Here is a 21,320-nt window from a genome sequence, read left to right as displayed (position 1 = left end):
TATCATAATAGGCTTTGCAGCTCCAAATTTGATTATTTACATGTAGCGTAAGTATGTAGATTTGCATTTTTTGATAACTTGTTCCATAAAAGACTTAGGGAGAGAACATACAATCACAGCAATATAACTAGCAAGATATTAGAATGGGACTCAGTTTTGACTGAAGCATCAGAAAATAAATGCAAGGTACCTAAGTGAGTATATGAAAATCACTTCTCTGCATACACAAATGTTACAAAGAAAAAAGTTCAGAGAAATTGTTCTTTGCATCTCTATCAAGAAACAGGCCTGGGATGTGGCCCATGGAAACTTAGAGGGTAAGAAGAGTGTTGGCTAACTAGCTTTTGTGGTAAGAGGGTTGAGAGTGGATGCTGTGTTGACACTGACCAAAATTCCTGGAGATTATTAACTCATGGGACTTGTTTCCCATGGACCAGACACATCCATATGGGACAGAGTGAGTGTGTGGTAATCTTGGCTCTCATCTCTTAGGACCCCTGGTAATTGATAGTGGTCCTCAACATAAAGACGATTGTCTGTGGATTGAAAAAGGAGTCACCAAATACTTCCACTTACATCATTGCAACTGAGAAGAGAGGGGTCCAGCAGGGAACCCTGAATAACCACCAATAGTGCCCTGAAAGGCAGGGTATCAGCTTTAACCACCTTCTAGACCCACCCAGGGATGTGAGCTCTAGCAGCTGCCAAACAAGAGAGAAAGAAACCATACCCAAGACAGAATGGCCCTATCTCCCCTACCTCTCCACTTTTCTCTGTTTAGATTCTGGGGGGAAATGAAATTGCCTCCAGCAAATGGAGGAAGATGATTCTCAGAAAATGTTTTCTGTGTAAACAAATAAGCATAATTGTATTTGTCTTTTCTTTATGTTCCCTTGAGATATTTGTTAATCTAAGAATATATCTATGGAGTAAGAACATCATTTTTTTTAAAAAATTAATTAATTAATTTATTTTTGGCTGTGTTGGGTCTTCGTTTCTGTGCGTGGGCTTTCTCTAGTTGCGGCGAGCAGGGGCCACTCTTCATCGCGGTGCTCGGGCCTCTCACTGTCGTGGCATCTCGTGTTGCGGAGCACAGGCTCCAGACACGCAGGCTCAGTAGTTGTGGCTCACAGGCCTAGTTGCTCCGCGGCATGTGGGATCTTCCCAGACCAGGGCTCGAACCCGTGTCCCCTGCATTGGCAGGCGGATTGTCAACCACTGCACCACCAGGGAAGCCCGAACATCATTTTTTTGATGATTGTTATTTTTTCATTTAAGATGTGGTGAGAATTTGAGATACGGAGGTATTATGAGAATGACAGTAAAGAAGCTTAGGTTCTTCTTTATTACAAATATAATTTGAAGTCTTAAGAGATGTAAAAGTTTCTGTTTTCTTAAAAAGTAATCTGAGGTTACATTAAAAAACCTTGTAAGCTGGACTACTTAACAATATTCATGGGGTTTATTTATACAGTATTATAACATGAAGCTAAACGGTTGTAAATATACTATTTGCATGTCTAGTCAGATGTGGTTATTTCCATGACAGATAAATACACTTTTGCCACTTGCTAGAGCAATTGTAAAAATATAATAAATATGCACATTAGGATATCCAAGGATATATTTTTCTCCAGAGCAGATTTAGGACACATGAAAATAAAGCTTTAATGGTGCATGGTAGAGTATTCAAATTACTGCAGAGTGCCTGCTCTTACTAATGTAAGCCAGAAACTGGAACCATATGCTAAGCCATTGGTTCCCTAACTTGCCTATATGCCTCAGTAAAAGTAAAATACAAAAAAAAAAAAAAAGAAGAAAAGAAAAAAGAAACAAGTGAATGTCTCTGTTTCACCCCCAGAGATTATGACTTAATTGGCCTGGGGTAGAGATTGTGATTTAATTGGTCTGAGGTGGGGCTTGAACTTTGAAATTTTTAAAAGATTCCAAAGTGATGCTAATGTGCAAACAACTTTGGGAACCTCTGAACTAAGCAATCATTCTTATTTTATAATGTTTGCACTCACATGCAGCAAGAATTTCCTAGTCATTAGTGAAACTGCTAATTCTGTAATGAAACAAAACCAAAGCTCCATTCCTTTCTGTAAACAGAATTATCAGGCCACTTCCAGAAAGCTCTACAGTAAGGTTTAATGTTGCATGGACTTGATCTGTTAAAGATTCCTTAAAAGGGAGCTTTATATTTATTATGATATGAATAGTTTACTAAGTATTATGTCTAATTTAAAGATTTTAGCAAAATTTTGCTTAAAACCTGCTCATATCTAAATACTATAAGACTACTTTATCCCAGCTATCAGAAAATCGAAACTGCATTGCATAAAAAGCAGTGTCCCGAGAAAGACAATAATTAATTTATACATCTACCTCATTTATTCATACAGTCATTTATTAATTCACTCATTCTTATATTCATGTTTTAGATTATTATATTTTCAGCTTTTAATCAATGACCATTATGTGGCAGGTCTTGTGCAAAATGGAAGAAAAAAGAGATAAAAAACAGTATTGTTTCTTTAATTTTTTGGAAATTCCATTATCATTCTGTTATCCTTTGGCATAGTAATTTTATTTATTATAAATTATCCAAAGGAAGTAATCAGAGATGATCACAAAGTATATATATATGAATGTTATTCAGCACACAAACTATGGCAGAAATTTCAGGAAAGGCCAATTTGAAATTTATAGTAAATCCACATTCAGGGATTGGGGCTGGTTTACACTCTTCATTTTCTTTTTTGTTTTTCCAGCTTTATTAAGATATAATTGACATACAACATTGTATAGATTTAAGGTGTACAACATGATTTGATAAATATTTATAATATGAAATGATTACTATAGTAAGGTTAGTTAACACCTCCATCACCTCTCATAACTATCATTGTGTGTATGTGTTGTGAGAACATTTAACATCTACTTTCTTAGCAAGCACTTTTAATTTTCAGTAGTCCATAACTATTCAAGTATTGGGAAAACTCTGTGGTTTTTTAAGAACACTAACTTACAATTTGAATTATATATTATATGTCAGGCTTGTGTTAAATGGTCTATGTTAAATATCTGCTACTAATCTTCACCACATCTCAATTATGTAGGTTATTTTCAGCCTCATTTTATATTTAAGAAAATTGAGGAAAAGAGAGGTAAAATAACTTGTCCAATGTCATACCTATTAAATGGCTGAGCTTAGTATTAAAGGCTCAATGCATATACTCTTGGCTATTGAAGGGTAGCAGGCCATATAACTTTATAGATACTAGAGATAAAATTTCATTTTATATACTAAATGCTTCATTACAGGGGGATAATACATAATTTCTGCTATCTTTTTCCCCCATTTCTCTCTTCCTACTTTTTTGTATTTTATGTAATGAATACAGATTAAATTTGTAATCAGGAAAACATATATGCAAAGGTAGTTGTACCCTCCAGGAGTTTCCCATACATCTTAGGAGCAGGAAATCTCCCTTTCTTTTCAGGCCTGCCTCAGGCTGGGCATTTGCAATAGGGGAGATGGTGCTTTCTATCCTCTCTCTCAGACCTCATCTCCAGTCATTAGCAACCAGTGTGCTCCTTGCTAGGTTCAGAACCTAAGGAGGAAGGAGAAGTAAGAGGATAGGATGCTCCTATGTAGCTGGCTAGTTTCACTTCCTTGGGCCTTACATATATTTTAAGTGGCCTCCCTGGATGGGCCTGTTAGGTGAGAGAAGCCTATTATTTGTTTATGCTCTTCATATATTTCTGGTTGGGCCTTCTCTTCAATGCTTCCTTGAGGTGGGCAGAAGCACCTCTAATTTGGGTGCGTTTGGGGGCTCCTTCCACAGCTACTGGGCATCAAGTGTGAGACTTTCAGGCGTTTCTGCTGAGGCCCCTCTCTCCCCACTGGACGCTTGTTAAACAATAATCAGTATCAAGGCTGCAAAGAACAAAGAGCTTTATTTGGGGTCCTAAGAATTGCAATTCGGGAGACAGATTCAGGTAAAACTAAAAGTGTTCCAGGGAAGAGAATGAGTTAGGGGCTTATAAAGGCAAGAACCACAAGGTTGTTAAAGTTGTCTGGCAAGAATTATGATTGATTCTGACAAAGAAGGGAAATATTTGTCCTTAAGGGATAGGTTGTCACAAATTATTTTAGTGTAAGGGTTTTATAAATATCTTGAGTTTCTGAAATGTTGGCAGGTGTTCTGAATGCCTGCTTTAAGACAACGTGGTCAAAGGTCACATTCCACTGGGCTGAGATGTACATAAGTCATACTTTCTCCCTGGCTTCTCAGCTCCATTTTAGCTCTCTTAGCAATACCGACTCCATTGTAATTTGTCATTTCACACCCTATAGGACAGGACAATTGACCAACCCCACATGGATTTTTCTCTCTTGACATCTGATCAGCAGGAAATAGTCACCCATCCCTTGTCCCAACAGATTTTAGGCAAGCAGGCTTATTTCAGTTATAAGGGCAAATATACATCTAAACAGAAGGAAATAATAATAATTTTCCCTGGTGCCAAAAGAGAAATAGACCCTCCCTCTTTTTCTTTCAGAATTTTTTTTTAGAAAACTTGTAATTGTAAATTCTTTTTCTGTCCCTTTGAGATGTATGCAAATTATTTTTTAAGACTAAATAAGCCAGCTTTAGAACCTAGAAATGTCTTTCTCAAGGACCTGGGGGCTATCTCTTTGATACATAATCAAGGAAGATAGCACCCCTATCTCCCAGTGGCAGGATAGTGCACCTAGCACCAAGTTGCAAAACTAACTTCTGTCGTAAAGATATGAAAGTTTACTTTTCTTTTGGATAAAGCCAACTAGCTAACACAGAGGGTTACTCCAATTATCAGGTGAATCTAGGATGAACTATGTGTGATGAATGTTGCTGTCAAGTCCTCACATTTGAAGACTAGTTATTGTTTATCTTCACACCATGTATGCAGTGCGTTGTATCTCATTGGCTATGTGAAAAGTTGAGATTCCTTTCTGTCTTTGCAGTCTCTTTAGTGGATTGCCTTAATGGGCTTCATTAAATTCTGGTTTAATCCTTATTCAATAATAGAATTGTTTTATTTTCTCTTTTGTGGAAAGGATTTCTGGGCTGGGAGGATATTTTGTTTTTAATTATATTTCCCTAACACAGTCCAGCAGCCCTCATTCTCTGGCTCCACCACCAAAGCAGGTAGTCTATCCTTCCCTTGCCTCTGGAAGTCCTCAGTCCACTGTCTGTTTTCTTTTCCTCAGGCACCTAACCTTGGCATTTTCCATAGGTTACTTCCTCTTCCCCTTCCCTAAAAAGGAAGGATGGGAACTGTGATTAGGGTAACAACTTCCTCTAAAGCAATTTATTCACCAATCACTTCTTTTCATGGTCCCTGACCCCTTCTTACAAATTTCATTGGTCTCATGGGTCTACCAGGATACAGGAAAGAATTTCTTGGAAACTTAATTCTGTACATGGAAGTGAAGGATTCGGTCACTTTGGTATTCTGACATTTATACTGTGGAAAGCCTATTCAAATGTGGGGAGAGAAGTGTTGTATTCAAACATTCTGTTGCAATTACAATACCTGCAATAGTAAAATATGCATGATGCTTAGGCAATATAGAAAAAAGAATTATTTAATTTGCCTGGACATGGACTACAGGCTTTAATAGTATTAAATTCTCTTCAGAGGAGTATTTTTCTCTTACTGTTTTGCTTGGTTATGTGAACTTTATGCCGTGTTCTCTTTAGTAGCAACATACTCAAATGAATAGATCTCTCTCTCATACACACACACACACACACACACACACACACACACTCACTCACTTACTTTGGACTTTCATACTCATCATTACTAGTGTACTTATAAACTGAATTAATTTTTAAAATATATCATGATTGACTCCCAACAGCCAAGACATATTAATTATAATTATTTTGGTGTAATAATGGTTATCATTTAAAATACTTCAATCATAGACAGGGTGAGATCAGGTAAACAACAGTTCAAATTAGAATTTAGGAATTCTCCAATCTGAAATTCACTGTCCAGAGTAGTCACATACATTTTAATCTGAAATGTCACTCTAGAGACAGCTACAAGCCTTGGCTATCTTTAACTTGATCAACATAAGAGGTTTAGCTCTTTTGCATAACTATAATTGGTTTTCATTTGTAAAATTAATGGTTTATTAGCTAATTACTGTTAGGTATGGGTCCTCATTGGTGTAATTAATAATATTGGAAATACATTGTCTGGACAAAGGATTTTTGGAGACATCCTTCTAATTTGCATTAATAGGCATAAGAATTTAGCCAGCCTAATTAATATATGTTCTATACACTGAGGCATTGCTCTCTAGGCTTGATTGCAAACAAACCAGTTCAGATGAGGCTTGGTCTCCCTTTTATGCAATTTGAATATTGTAGAATTTGCTCTAAGCAAAAGAAAGGAAAGAGGATTTTCTGAGCTCATAAAAGTTATGTGACTGATGAATTCTTGGGGGAATTTGGTGGGAGAGATTGCTTGTGCCTAATTAGTTTCAGGTTGCTGGGAAATAACCATCTATTGCCTACCTCATACTCTTGGAGATCTGCATCACAAAACTATTTCAGACCAGTTCAGTGCAGCCAGTGGGAGATGGAGTAATAGGGATCACAAGGAGGAGAGTATATGGAAGCAGAAGATGCATATTGAAAAATGAGTAGTAATTTTCCAAGTGTGAGGGGAAATATTTCATCTGGGTAATATTATGATATTGTCCCAAGGTGAAAAACAGTATGGCTTATTCATTCTACTGCTTATTCATTTACTGGCTGAAACTTTGGAGTTTTAGGGTAGAAAAATAGGCAAAAGCAAGACTATAAAGGGATCTATATGATGTACAGAAGTGTTTTTCAAACTTTTTAAAACACAATTCATAGTAAAATACTTTTTATATTACACAAGCATAAACACAAAAAATTAAAATTTCACCAAATATTGCATCTTACTAGGTAACACATACTAACATGTTTTATATTTTAACCTGTTCTTTTTAGTATATTTCATTTTATCTTATTTTATTTAAAATGCTGGTTTTGAACAAGTAAATTGCTTTTCTGACACATCACTGGATCACTTTTCACAGTGTGAAAATTCTACCCAGAGGAAGCTCTGCCCTGTAGAAAACTGGGAGCTACTAAGATATTTTAAGCAAACATTTGTGATGACTGGAAAGATTGTTGTTTTGGTAGTATAGAGAATGGATTAGAGATGTGAGACTGGAGGTGGAGAAGAGTGCTAGAAGATTATCACCCTAGTCCTAACAAGAGATTTTGAGTACAGAAACTGGGCATTAGCTTGTGGATTGGGGGCAGGAAAGATTTGAGAGATAAGTGGATAGAATTAGCAGGATTTGGTCACTGATTGTGTGTGGATGTTTGGTGTTGCTGAGGGAGGTGGAATGATAGAAAAGATTCAAGAGTATTTTCTAGACCAATGGATTAGATAACATGTTTGCTATATAGGAGGGATTCACAAAAATACAGTATACAAGAGAGCCACAGTTCAGTTTTATTTATTTTCTAATAAGAGAAGCTTACCATATTCTGTTGTTCTCAGTGTGACTTGAAATTTTCCATGATTCTGTAGTTTTTTTAATAGAACATATCTTAGGAAGTATACTGGCTATTTAGACCTTAACAGTTGTCTGATCCAGTGGATCCCAAATCTGGTGCTTCTTAAAACCGAGTCCCTCTGGGAGGAGCATTGAAGAGCATGTGCTGTTTAACAAGCTCCCCAGTGGATCTTTGCAACAGTCCTATTGCTGGAATGTGGCTATTGCTGCTTTTTATTTTAAGTATGAGAAAACTGTGTTTCTGTAGTATATAGTGATTTCTAAAATTCTCACTGTTTAGATGCTTATCTGGAACTAAAATCCACCCAGTTTAGTGCTTTTCTCCATGTCAATGCTTTCCTTAAAGCACTCATACTTTATTATTTACTGATGACCTTGCCTTATACTTTTAAATATAGACTGCCTGGCAATTTCACCTTAAAATATTTCTGTACGTTCACATTTTCAATCTTCCTTCAATTCTGTCAGTAAGATGTGCCCTTCTTTATTGCTAAGACTCCTCTCGACCTGTTTTTTATGGCTCTCGCTGACCCTTTTTTCTTCCCAGATCAATGTGTTGTTCCATTTTCTTTCTAAGATCAATATTTTTCAGATGCTCTACCAGCATGTGCTCTTTGTAAATACTTCCTTTGGCTAGCTATATTACCCCCACTTCTTTGTTGTTAGAAACTGCTCTTCTATATTGAGTTTGTTAGGGTAGAAAATGAAATGATCTTTAATTTTGGATAAAATGCATATAAAACTCATCTTACCAGCTTTATTTATTTATTTGTTTGTTTGTTTATTTATTAAAAAGCCCATCCTTCCTAGGGAATTAAACACCAGTAAAGATATGATCACCAACAATCTAAAATATTAAAGAGAAGTACTACTGAGCCTTATGTTTGTTAAAAAATCACAGTGTGTGTGTGTGTGTGGAGAGATACTTATTTCACTCTATTTGGAATTTCTATTTATTAAAGTAATATATAAAATAAAGACTAAAATAGAGTAAGGATTTAAGTTATGAGTACTTTAGTGATGCCTGTATAATGCACACTGTGGTATCTAGTGAATTTAATTTATCAACAAAGATCAATAAAGCACCCTGTCTTATGTTTTAATTTTGAAATAGTGAGGGAAGGGTAGTGATGATCTGGAAGATAAGAGTGAAATATGAGTGTTGTAAAGTGAAACCTGTCTAGTTCTGTGATCTTAGCTTTTACAAATTAACTTTCCTAAAGACCAATTATAGAACTACCTGACTATCAAATCTCTTATTCAAATACTTCTGTCAAGTTTTTTATATCTATAGACAATACCTCAATAGACCAGATCTTTTCAAGAACAATACCAAAATTTAGTAGGTGGAGTCAAAAGAACCCAATTTAAATTTGTCTCCTATACGTATACTTTATTTATTAAATAATAAATCATATTCTATTACCCTGCAGCCTATTTTTGAAAAATTAGAATTTTTTCATTTGTATGCATTGATAAGAGCAAAAGATTTGCAAGAAACAGATATTGGTTGAATATTGGATCTGTCATTTACTACCAATATAACTGTTCGGTTTTTTTTTTTTTGGTTAAAAGTAAATAAAACATTTGTTTAACAGAGCTATTGTTGGATTTATGGATTATTCATGCAAAGTAATGAGGATGTTGCAGTCACACATTAGGTGCCAAATAAAATAGTGTTGTTTATAAATGACTCTTTCCCCAAAGTTGGAGTGACATCCCTTTAAGGGTCAAAATGTTAACATTTTTAAAACATTTTATTGAAAATCTTTCTACAAAGACTGAAGAGTTTTCTGACACTTTAAAGTGTGTAACAGAATGGAAATGTTATTTTTAAACAGGACCTAAAAACGCAGGGTTCCTTAAAGTTGCTTCAGAGACCATGAATGGAAGGGCAAGGGGGTGATTGCATGGGAGACATGCTTCAACCCAGTACAGTTGTTATGGCTGCTTATATATGAGGGTTACTTCTAAGATTTTCTGAGAATATTGGTTTCTGCTGCTCAAAAATGCACAAAAAATCAAATAAATATTGATATACTCTTTCCCCGAAACTTTTCTTTGAAACACTTTATACCTACAGCAAGGTTGAAAGAGTAGTATAATAAACACCCATATATCTTCATCTAGGTTAATCAATTATTAACATTTTGTCACATATCTTTATATTTCAGTCTGCTTCTGTCTCTCTTCCTCTGTTCTATTTCTGTAGATGATAGATAGATAGATAGATAATAGATAGTTAGGTAATAGATAGATAGATAGATGATAGATAGATAAAAGGGATCTTCTCTCTTTCTGAACCATTGTAACAACTCATCCCCTAAATATTTCAGCATTTGTCTCCCAAGAACAATATAATACCATTCTTCTACATAAGCCTAAGCCCAATATAATGATCATATTTAAGAAATTTTATAGATAGCATATTGTAATCTATATTTATAATGACTGTATTCAAAATTTTCTCAGTTTTCTCAGTAATGTCCATTGAAGTCTTATTCAAAAATTCAGAATACTGTATTGTATTTAGCTGTCATATCTGAAGCCATTCCTCAGCCTTTTTTGGCTGTCTTTCATTACATTCATTTTTTAAAAAATTAGTCAGGCCAGTCATTTCACAGAATGAGTCTCAAATCAGAACTCTTTGTTTCCTTCTGATTACATTGAGATTTTTTTTAAATGTTGGCAAAAATGCTCCTAATATCAATTTTATCCCGTTATCAGTGATTATAAGTTTCATCACTTGGTTAAGGTGATATACACCATATTTCTCCATTATAAAGGCATCTTTGCCAATCTATTTAACGTGTAATCTGTGGGGTGATACTCCAAGGCTTTGTGAATATCCCATTCTCAGTATAGTTTAGCCAATGGTTTCAGTATCCATCTGCCATTCCTTCTATATTAATTAGTTATCCACCTTCCATAAAGATTTTTCCCTTCTTGCCTCATGGTTTAATTTATTTTTAACAAATTACCCATGTGGACTAGTGTACACATTTTAATTCATTATGTTAAAATCCATTATTATCATAATTCATTTTCATGCTAAAATTGTCCCACATTGAGCCAATGAAAGTTCTTCAAGCTGCCACCTCTGTTTTTTAAGCGTTTCCTTACTTTCTGAAGTAAGTTGCATACCAAACTTATGACATAAAAGTAGAATCCAGGCTTACTTTTCCTTTTCTGCCCCCACCCTGGAATCAGCCTTTTCTCCAAGGACCTGGTTCACTTTACCTGAGAATGATTTTTAGAAGCCAAGCTTCGGGGCTCTGGGTTTGCTTGTTGCTACTTGGGTGTCATTGCCTCTAGGCCCTCTCAGCATATATTAATTCCTATATGTACACATACACATATATATGATCATTTTTGTATATAGCTAGTAAGCTAAATATGAGTGAATACTGATATTTTTGACTCTAATCAATACCACAAATTTTATTTTAGCCTCTCTTCTTGCTTTCCTGTAACTTCCCTGACAGTAAGAAATCTGGCTTCCAACATTTACCATTCATTTACGTATTTGTTCAACCCTCGTATACTTGTAAAGCAGTTCAGAATTGTTAACTCCTATCCCCATAAGAAACAAATTTGCCCACTGGTGTACAGTGTTTATGTATAATTTCTTTAGTTTTTACACTGACAGTTTCTAGTCAAAACACCATTTTACAAAGTTAATTAGGTCAGCTCCTTTTTGACCCGAACCACTTAAGTGCAGTTATGTTATACATTTGTAAAATTGTCAAATTTATTTGTCAAACTTGGCATTTCATTCAGGGATCCCTTGACATCTGATTGATTTGTTATTGTTGTTCTAGTTTTCATAAATTAAAGTTCATTCTTTTGTAACGTAGAGTGGGTTTTGACAAATGTACAGTGTTCACTACCACAGTACCATACAAATTAGTTCCTTCACCCTAAAATTCCCTTGTTCATTCACTTTGTTGACAACCACCCTACGTATTCCTCCAGTCTCTGGCAACTACTGATATTTTCTGTCCCTATGGATATGCTTGTTCAGAAACATCATATGAATGGAATCTCAATATGTAGCCTTTTGGTCTAACTTCTTTCTCTTAGCAAAATACCTTTAAGATTCATCTATGTGCTGCATGAATCAATGGCCCCTTCCTTTTTATTGTTGAAGAGTATTCCATTGTGTGGATGTACCACAGTTTGTTTATTCATTCCCCTGTTGAAACTGTTGAAGGACATCTTGGTTGCTTTCTCTTTTTTTTTGTTTTGGGGTATATATATATATATACACATATACATATATATACATACAGTGACTAAAGCTGAAACAAACATTAGCATACAGGCTTTCGTGTGGACATAGTTTACAATTTACTTGGGTAAACAACTAGGAGTGTGACTGTGTGATTGCTGGGTCACGTGCTAAGGTTTAACTTCAGAAGAAACTGCTAAACTGTCTCCCAAAGTGGAAGACAGCAATGAATGAGAGTACCTGTTGCTCCCCTATTGATTTTTGTAGGTTTATTTTGTATCCTGGTACATTACCAAATTATTTTTTCTTTGTGTATATGAGCTAGTCAGGAAGTTTTAGTTATATGATCGTATCATCTGCAAATATAACTAATTTCTCTCTTTTTCCAGTTATTATGCCTTTTACTGATGTCTCTTTAATTATAGCAGCTAATATCTCCAAAAAATGTTCAATAGCAGTTGAGATCATGAGTATGTTGCCATTTCCTTCACCTTAGTTGGATTGTCTCTAGTGTTTCTCCAATAAATAATTGTGAATGTGTATGTGTCTGTGTCTGTGTGTAAGCATCCAACAATTCCTATTTCACTAATCATTTTTATCAGAAATTGACATTGGATCTTGTCAGGATCCTTTTCCATTTAATCAAGATACATATTTTCCTAATATAGACAGTGAATTTGGTTTGTTTTTATTTTCTTTAGAAATTTTCAGGATTTTTCCATGGATATTTTTTGTGAGGCTACTCTATCAATTTTTGGTGCTTTCATTTTCTGATTTAATTATCAATTTTATATTGTTTTCACAGAATTTATTTTAAAGTTTTTCATTATTTTATATCTGGGATATAACATTGAAATTATCTGATCTCTTAAGTTTAATAGAATTTTCCTATGAAATTATCTGGGTGTACTGTGTTATTGTTGTTGTTGTTGTTATTTTTTTCTCCCTTTCTTTTTCTTGTGAGATAGTTATTTAATAGCTTTAATGATTTTTATGATTTACAGTCCCTATCCTTCTTTAAGAAATTGCTGGAAACTCTCATCAAATACAATTAATTAAAAAGTTTTTTTCCAATTCATCTGAATTCTAGATTTCCCTGATCTTTTCTAGGCAGTCTCAAGTGGCTCATTCACCATGTCTGAATTGCTGTTGGCTGTGGCCTTCATTTTCAGCCATTTATTATTCACTCTTTATTATTTGTATAGATGTTCATTGTAACCAATTTAAAACTCCCTTTAATTTAAGTACTCATCATTGCTATTACTAAGGAGAGCAGCTTTCTTCCAATGAGTGCAAAAAAGTGTTCATTAAAGGAAATGGCTGCATAATTCTACAATGTTTTGTCTCTTCAGTTATGAAATTTCCTTTCCTGGCTGTGCTAACTGTGTTTGCATTCTCTCTGCTGGCTGCTATAAATCGAGGGGTACTTTAAATTCATGTTGATGGAAAAGTCATTTCCTGGTCAGAGTCTCAGTTTAAATTTTTTAAAAATCCATTTCGTAGCAGCATGACATTCCTCTGTCTGTTTATGCTATTAAAACTCAAAACAAGCAAACAAACCTGTTCTTCAACTGTACTAAGTCTGTTTAAAAGTATTTAACAATAATTTAATAATATATATCATCTTTTCTTCTTTTAAAGACTTCCCCAAATTCACTCCAAATTAGTCTTGCTACTTACTGTGCCTCTATTGTTGCCATCACTAAAGAGTTCCACTCAGTTCATGGTGTTTATATTTGTATGACTGAGGCTCCCAATCAGTTTTCACACCTTGCCAAACATAAGAATGAACTGAAGAGTGAATTTCAGAAAATAATGTGTTAGACTAGGCTAGACTAGTTAACGTCTGGATGCTTCACTTTGGGGAATAATTTTGAGGAATAATCTGGGTTTATCTACAGTTAATTCCATAAATCACATAATTTCCTGATTTCAAAACATTTTCAGTCTCTCATACAGCCAGAGTCTTGGCACAAGAAGAAATGTTAGGAAGGTGTTTAGAATTGGAATGGTTTCATTCTTAGCAATTACAGAGCTTCTTCTAAGGGATAATACTACATTACTCACCTCTTCCATGTTATAAATTTTGTTCAAAGCATCTAAAACCAACCTGTTATATTATAGTACTATTATTTTCATTATATTATTAGGATAGAAAAAGATTTCATGATCAATTTTATCTCTTCTATATACTAATCTCTCTTACTCTACTACAAACACAAATTAGAATAACTCAGCCCTACCACCTACCCACTACTATGGTTAACATCTTTGCCAATACTGAATAATGGTGACCTATGAAAAGATACTTCCAGGTTGTTTTATTTTCTTTTAATTTTTTTTATCTTTAAGAGCAATTTCATGGCAATGTCCTCTTACTGGAAGGATTAAGGAGCAAGGAATATATGTAAGGAATTCCATATATATAATATATATACATATGTATGTGTGTATATATATATACACACACACACACACAAACATAAATATATATACAATAAGAGGACAAATTATCCCCTTTGGCCCTCTCTTCCTAGTCAAGTGCTAGATAACAAATAGAATGGAAAGAAAACAAGAAAAATGTTCAGTTATTTTTATATGCTCATTGAGAAATGGACAAAATTAAATGATTGCTTAAAAGAACAAGATCATTATATCAAATGTATTTCTTATAGATTTTAAGATCCCTTAATGTCACTAAAATTATTGCAGAAATCTATGGCTTAGATGACTAGTTGTTTTCATTTCTATCATAGGGAATGGCAAATGTGAATTAAGAGACAGAGAACTTGGATTTTAAGTGCTTCTAGTATCCAGCCTGTTGTCCTGAAATTATTGTGCACTTTGGAAATGATTCCTCTTATATATAACCTGTTTGTGATAAATTATGAGTTGGCAAGCTACCGCCCTTGGGCCAAATCCATACTTCTGTCCAGTTTTGTAAATAAAGTTTTATTGGAACGGAGTAATGCTCATCTGTTTGGGTATTATCTGGCTGCTTTCCTGCTGCAATGGCAAAGTTGAATAATTGTAAAAGATATCACATAGCCTGCAATATCTAAAGTATTCACTACCTAGGCTTTTATAGAAAAAGTTTGCCAACACTTGTGCTGAGTGATTATACGTTGGTTCCCTTGTGCTTCCCTTGCTCTGTCTCTATTAACTGTTATTTTCTGGTTTAAACACTGTTTGTAGAAAATAATATTACCAAACAAGGGCCAGGCTCAGAAAGGCTTTCTGTATTTCCATTGACTGTTACATGTGAAAGTGAACAATAGATTTAGTTATCTTCTTCTATGTCCTCAGCTTCAAGAGGGTGGTAGTAATGAATTGATAGATAGATAGATATTATTTATCCATATGGATCTTCAATGTGATTTATAAATATTTTCCAATCAACTCTACGTTTCAATGAATTCATGCTCCTAGGCATTGTCAGATCCTTGTTTCTTCAGTAGCTCACCCAAGTACAGCGAATTAGGTCTGTCCCATCTTTATCTATTTTTTTCACCAAACCAAGCTCATTTTTATTCTATAATATTCTACATAATTGCTCCACTAGGTGTCCAGAGTGGATCTATCCTATGTGGCAATTTATCTTCCTTGTAGGAACCCAAATAAGATATTGTACAGGAACAAATAAGGAAGGAGAAGTAGAACAGGAAAAGATTAACTGTGGAGTGGAAATGTAAAAACATATTTGGAAGACCAAGCGTGGGGGAAAGAATGACTAAGGAGACAGAAGAAGCTACAATCTGGTGACTAAATAGGAGGTTAGAGTTTGCAATTGAGAGATGCAAAGTGAAAAGCCATTAGTGGAACAACTGGGGAAATCTTAATAAAGTCCCTATTTTAATTAATAGTATACTAATGTTAATTTCTTAGTTTTGCTAAGTATACTATGTTATGTAAGATGTTAGCATGACGGGAAGCTGGGTGAACAATTTTTGCAACACTTCTGTTAGCATAGAATCATTTCAAACTAAAATGTTTAAAAGGTATGTATTCTTGATATTAAACAGCTCAGCAACTAGTAGAGAGAAACAGAAAAATTAACAGCAAACAGCAACAAAAAATAACATCATGCCAAAAATACTCTGATAGTGGTTTTCCTCAAGGCACCATGGAAACACAAGATAGTTATTGATAACCCAGACGACAGTTTAGGAAATGGAAGTGGATAGATATCAGGCAAGTCTTCCTGGAGAAGGTATTGCCAAACTCTGTTGTGATGGGTGAGTGGAAGATGTCCAGGCAAAGAAGAGGATAAAGAATTCCAGGTTGTTGTACCACCATGTTTAATGACATGGAAACAGGAGCAGACATGACACATTTGGGGACATTTAATAAGAATAGAAATGATTTTTAGAAGTGGAGTGGAAAGAGATGAGACTGTAGAGACTGGCAGTAAATATAATCAGCAGGGACTTGTATAGTATCTTAAATAATTCAGCTTTTAACTTGAAGAAAATGGAGTTGATCAAAGTTTAGCAGAGATTGATATGATCAGTTTTATGTTTTACAATGTTATACAGAAGGCTATGTGTAGCGTGGGTTGGAAGAGATCAATAGTGGAAACTGAAAGACTATCTTACTTCATTCGAAGTGAGCTAGAGCACTGGAGATATGATTTGAAAAGAGTAGAAGGTTTCAAACACTATTAATTAGGTGGAAATCAGCATAATTTAGTGTTGCTTGAATTTGGGTCTATTGAAACAGGGAAAACTGGAATAGACCCAGGCCAGAATATAGTTTTGTTCAGAAAACTAGCTGCAGATAAGTATTAGTCATCAAGGCTTAGAAAGAAAGAAGCAAGCAGATTTGGTTGGAAGAAAAGATTATAGATATTCATTTCCATTTTTACCTATCATTTTTAGTTGCTTTTAGAACACAGAGTCTGTTGGCATCCAACAGAGTCACTCTAAATGAGCTATAAATTTGGACGTCATTGTGTGGTTGACTATATTAGTTGACTTTCTCTAGTTAGGGAAACTTTGAAGTGAAGAGAAGAAAAAAATAAAAATAATACTCTGGGAAAACCAACATTTGAGTGAAGTGAAGAAAGAACAAACTGCAAAGAAAATTAAGAAAAATTTACCTCTGATTTCTAGAAAAATAAAACAAAGACAGTGGTTTCACAGCAAGTAACAGAAGGAATTTCAAGAAAAAGGGAAGGCTCAAAACTCTTAGAAGTTTGGCATATCAAATAATAAAATGATTGAAAATGTCTTGGATTTAGTAACTAAAAACTCATTGATATTTCATTTGTACCATTTTTTTAGATTCCATATATAAGCAATATCATATGATATTTGTCTTTCTCTGTCTGAGTTACCTCATTCAGTATGACAGTCTCTAGGTCCATCCATGTTGCTGCAACTGGCATTATTTCATTCTTTTTTATGGCTGAGTAATATTCCATTGTAGAAATGAACTTATTTACAAAACAGAAATAGAGTCACAGATATAGAAAACAAACTTATGGTTACCAGGGGAAAGGGGGTGAGGGATAAATTGGGAGATTGGGATTGACATATACACACTACTATGTATAAAATAGATAACTATTAAGGACCTGCTGTATAGCACAGGGAACTCTACTCAATACTCTGTAATGACCTATATGGTAAAAGAATCTAAAAAAAGAGTGAATATATATATATGTATAACTGATTCACTTGCTGTACACCTGAAAGTAACACAACATTGTAAATCAACTATACTCCAATAAAAATTTTTTAAAAACAAACAAAAAAATGTGAAAGGAGGAAAAAAAACTCGATAAACTTGGGAGAGGAATTTTAAAAGCCAAAGTGGGGTCTATTGAATTGCATCAAGAAATATAGAAGAAATGACACTATTGACTTCTGTATGCAAATGATAAAATACTATTAAAGTGCCTTTTAAAATGGTGTGAATCATAAGCATGTGCATATGATGGATACAAAGTGCAAGTAGAGATAGTGGAGAAAGGAGAAAAAGAGATAACTGATGGTAGAAAAGTCCTCCGGATCTTAAAAGAAATTGAGTCCTGGGTCCAAGTGTAAATTTTACTGTTGATCAGGAGACAAGACTCCTTTAATATATGAGAAAAGTAGAGAAGAAATAAATTATAGTAGAACACCTCCCTGGGCTTTGAAGAAAAACATCAAACTAAAATGACTTAACCTGTTAGGCAACTTTAAAGTACAAGATAAATATCTATTTTCTACAATCTCAGTAAAGTGTTTAAATTAAAAGGAAAAAAATTTTAGAGTTTGAAAAGATAAAAGAGGTAACAAAAGTAAATGAAAATAAGCTGGGAAATAGAATGCTCCACTGCCTGCAACACAGGAAACAAGAAAAGACAGAGGAACAATATGTCCACATTGTGAGAGAAAAGAACTGAGATCGAATCATCCCATCCCTTTTCAGACATGTGAAGACTGAAATGTATCCTTATACTTTTCAGAAGAAATTTCTCAAGTTAACTTCTCTGGGTAAATGGCCTCCCCTCAGTCATTTCATTCATGACTATTTAAATGACACTCTTTAAAGAGGATTTTCCTGAATACCACAGCTAGCCTTGCATCACACTCTGTCATCTTAATGGTGTGTGATTTTCTTTGTGTCATCACCTAATAATATACTATATGATTATTTGTCTATAGTTTTCACTGCTATTTCTTTATTGCATACAACAGCATCTGAAATCTAAGTGCTCAATAAATATATAAACCAGCAGCTGAAAAATGAATTCCATGGCCTTTATTGTCTCTTACAAGAAAGAAGGAATATTTTCTGGTTTAAAAACAAGAGAACGTGATGAACTTGTGAACATGAGGAAAGTGGTCCAAGTCAAATTGTTTTGGACAGTTGAAAAGTTAATTAAATAAGGCATACAGAGAGGGATTGCTGAAGAGCATTAAATGGGTCATTTATTCATTTATTCACTTTCATTTCCTCAGTTCTTACTGTGCTAACATTATCGCTTCCCTCCTGCCCTCTCAAGGACTTGGCTCTTTGGGTCATTTGAGATTTGTGTCATTGCTCTCTATTTCTTACTCATCACTCTCCCTTTCTACTGGGTGTTTCCAGCAGTCATATAAACACGCAGGAAGCAATCCCATTCTAAAAAGTGTTTTACCCTAACTCCACATCTCACTTCAACTTCTACCCATGTTTTCTGCTGCCTTTCACAGCCAAATATCTCTAGTTTATACTATCACGATCATTCACTATTTTTTAAATGTGGAAAATGTTTTAAACTATCAAAGAGTACAGTGACTCATATAATATTCAGCTGTGTGACACCATAATTGGAATTACCAAATGTTAATATTTTGTCATATTGCTTAAGATCTTTTTTAATTCAAGGAAATAACACATAATTGATAAAACTGAAGTTCCCTTTTATTATTAAATATTAATAATTAATATTAATTATTAAATATTAATATTTATTATTTCCTTTAATTATTATTATACTTATTATCACTCCCCTCCTTATTAGAAGCAATCATTATTATGAATTCGGTATTTATTTACCCTCTACCCAGTTTATGTATGTTTAAATATATAATATTTGTTTTTAATTTATGTGAATTTAACATACTGTTGGTCTCTTTGTATTACCAGCTTTTTGTATTTAATATGTATCTGAGAAGTCCCTATGTCGACATGTATAATTTAAGTTCATTCATTAATTACATTATATTGCTCCTTCATGTGCATATACTATTTTTACTTATCTATTCTCATACTGATAAATAACTATTTCTACTTTTTATTATATTTTATATCATCATTCTTATGCATTATTTTTTGCAACCTTATATCTATCATGAGTTAATATTGTAACAGCTTAAAACATCTTCCATGAGTAATTTTACTTAAGTAACTTTGTTTCCATATTCCACCAACATTATCATGTTAAGGGATGTTTATGACAGCATGTACAGTGTGAAAAGAAACTTTGGAGGAAAAAAAGAAAGCATTGAAAGGGTGACTGGAGGAAGAGGATTTAGGACGCTCAAGGAGAACAGTTAAGAATGCAGGAGAAACTGTTATTCATGCCAAGGGAGTGTTTTAGGCAGAAGGACATGGTCAGCAATATCAAACAATTGGATCGAGAATTTTAAAGGTTATTGATGGCGCGGGGGGATTAACCAAGATGGCGGAGTAGAAGGACGTGCTCTCACTCCCTCTTGCGAGAGCACCAGAATCACAACTGGCTGCTGGACAATCATCGACAGGAAGACACTGGACTTCACCAAGGAGGATACCCCACGTCCAAGGACAGAGGAGAAGCCACAGTGAGACGGTAGGAGGGGCGCAATCAGAGTAAAATCAAATCCCATAGCTGCTGGGTGGGTGACTCACAGACTGGCGAGCACTTATACCACAGCAGTCCACCCACTGGAGTGAACGTTCTGAGCCCCACGTCAGGCTTCCCAATCTGGGGGTCCGGCAACGGGAGGAGGAATTCATAGAGAATCAGACTTTGAAGCCTAGTGGGAATTGATTGCAGGACTTTGACAGGACTGGGGGAAACAGAGACCCCACTCTTGGAGGGCGCACACAAAATAGTTTGTGCATCGGGACCCAGGGGAAGGAGCAGTGACCCTGGGAGACTGAACCAGACATAACTGCTGGTGTTGGGGGATCTCCTGCAGAGGCGGGGGCTGGCTCTGTTTCACTGTGGGGACAAGGACACTGGCAGCGGAGGTTCTGGGAAGTACTCCTTGGCGTGAGCCCTCCCAGAGTCTGCCATTAGCCCCACCAAAGAGCCCTGGTAGGCTCCAGTGTTGGGTTGCCTCAGGCAAAACAACCAACAGGGAGGGAACCCAGCCCCACCCATCAACAGTCAAGTGGATTAAAGTTTTACGGAGCTCTGACCGCCACAGCAACAGTCAGCTCTACCCACCTCCAGAGCCTCCCATCAAGCCTCTTAGATAGCCTCAACCACCAGAGGGCAGACAGCAGAAGCAAGAAAAACTACAGTCCTGCAGCCTGTGGAACAGAAACCACATTTACAGAAAGACAAGATGAAAAGGCAGAGGGCTATATACCAGATGAAGGAACAAGAAAAAACCCCAGAAAAACAACTAAATGAAGTGGAGATAGGCAACCTTCCAGAAAAAGAATTCAGAATAATGATAGTGAAGATGATCCAGGACCTTGGAATAAGAATGGAGGCAAAGATTGAGAAGATGCAAGAAATGATTAACAAAGACCTAGAAGAATTAAAGAACAAACAAACAGAGATGACCAATACAATAACTGAAATGAAAACTACACTAGAAGGAATCAATAGTAGAATAACTGAGGCAGAAGAACGGATAAGTGACCTGGAAGACAGAATGGTGGAATTCACTGCTGCGGAACAGACTAAAGAAAAAAGAATGAAAAGAAATGAAGACAGCCTAAGAGACCTCTGGGACAACATTAAACGCAACAACATTCGCATTATAGGGGTCCCAGAAG

The sequence above is a fragment of the Eubalaena glacialis genome, chromosome 8, assembly GCF_028564815.1.
Source record: "Eubalaena glacialis isolate mEubGla1 chromosome 8, mEubGla1.1.hap2.+ XY, whole genome shotgun sequence".
NCBI classification, from domain to species: Eukaryota; Metazoa; Chordata; class Mammalia; order Artiodactyla; family Balaenidae; genus Eubalaena; species Eubalaena glacialis.
Note: the sequence above shows the minus strand (reverse complement) of the source record.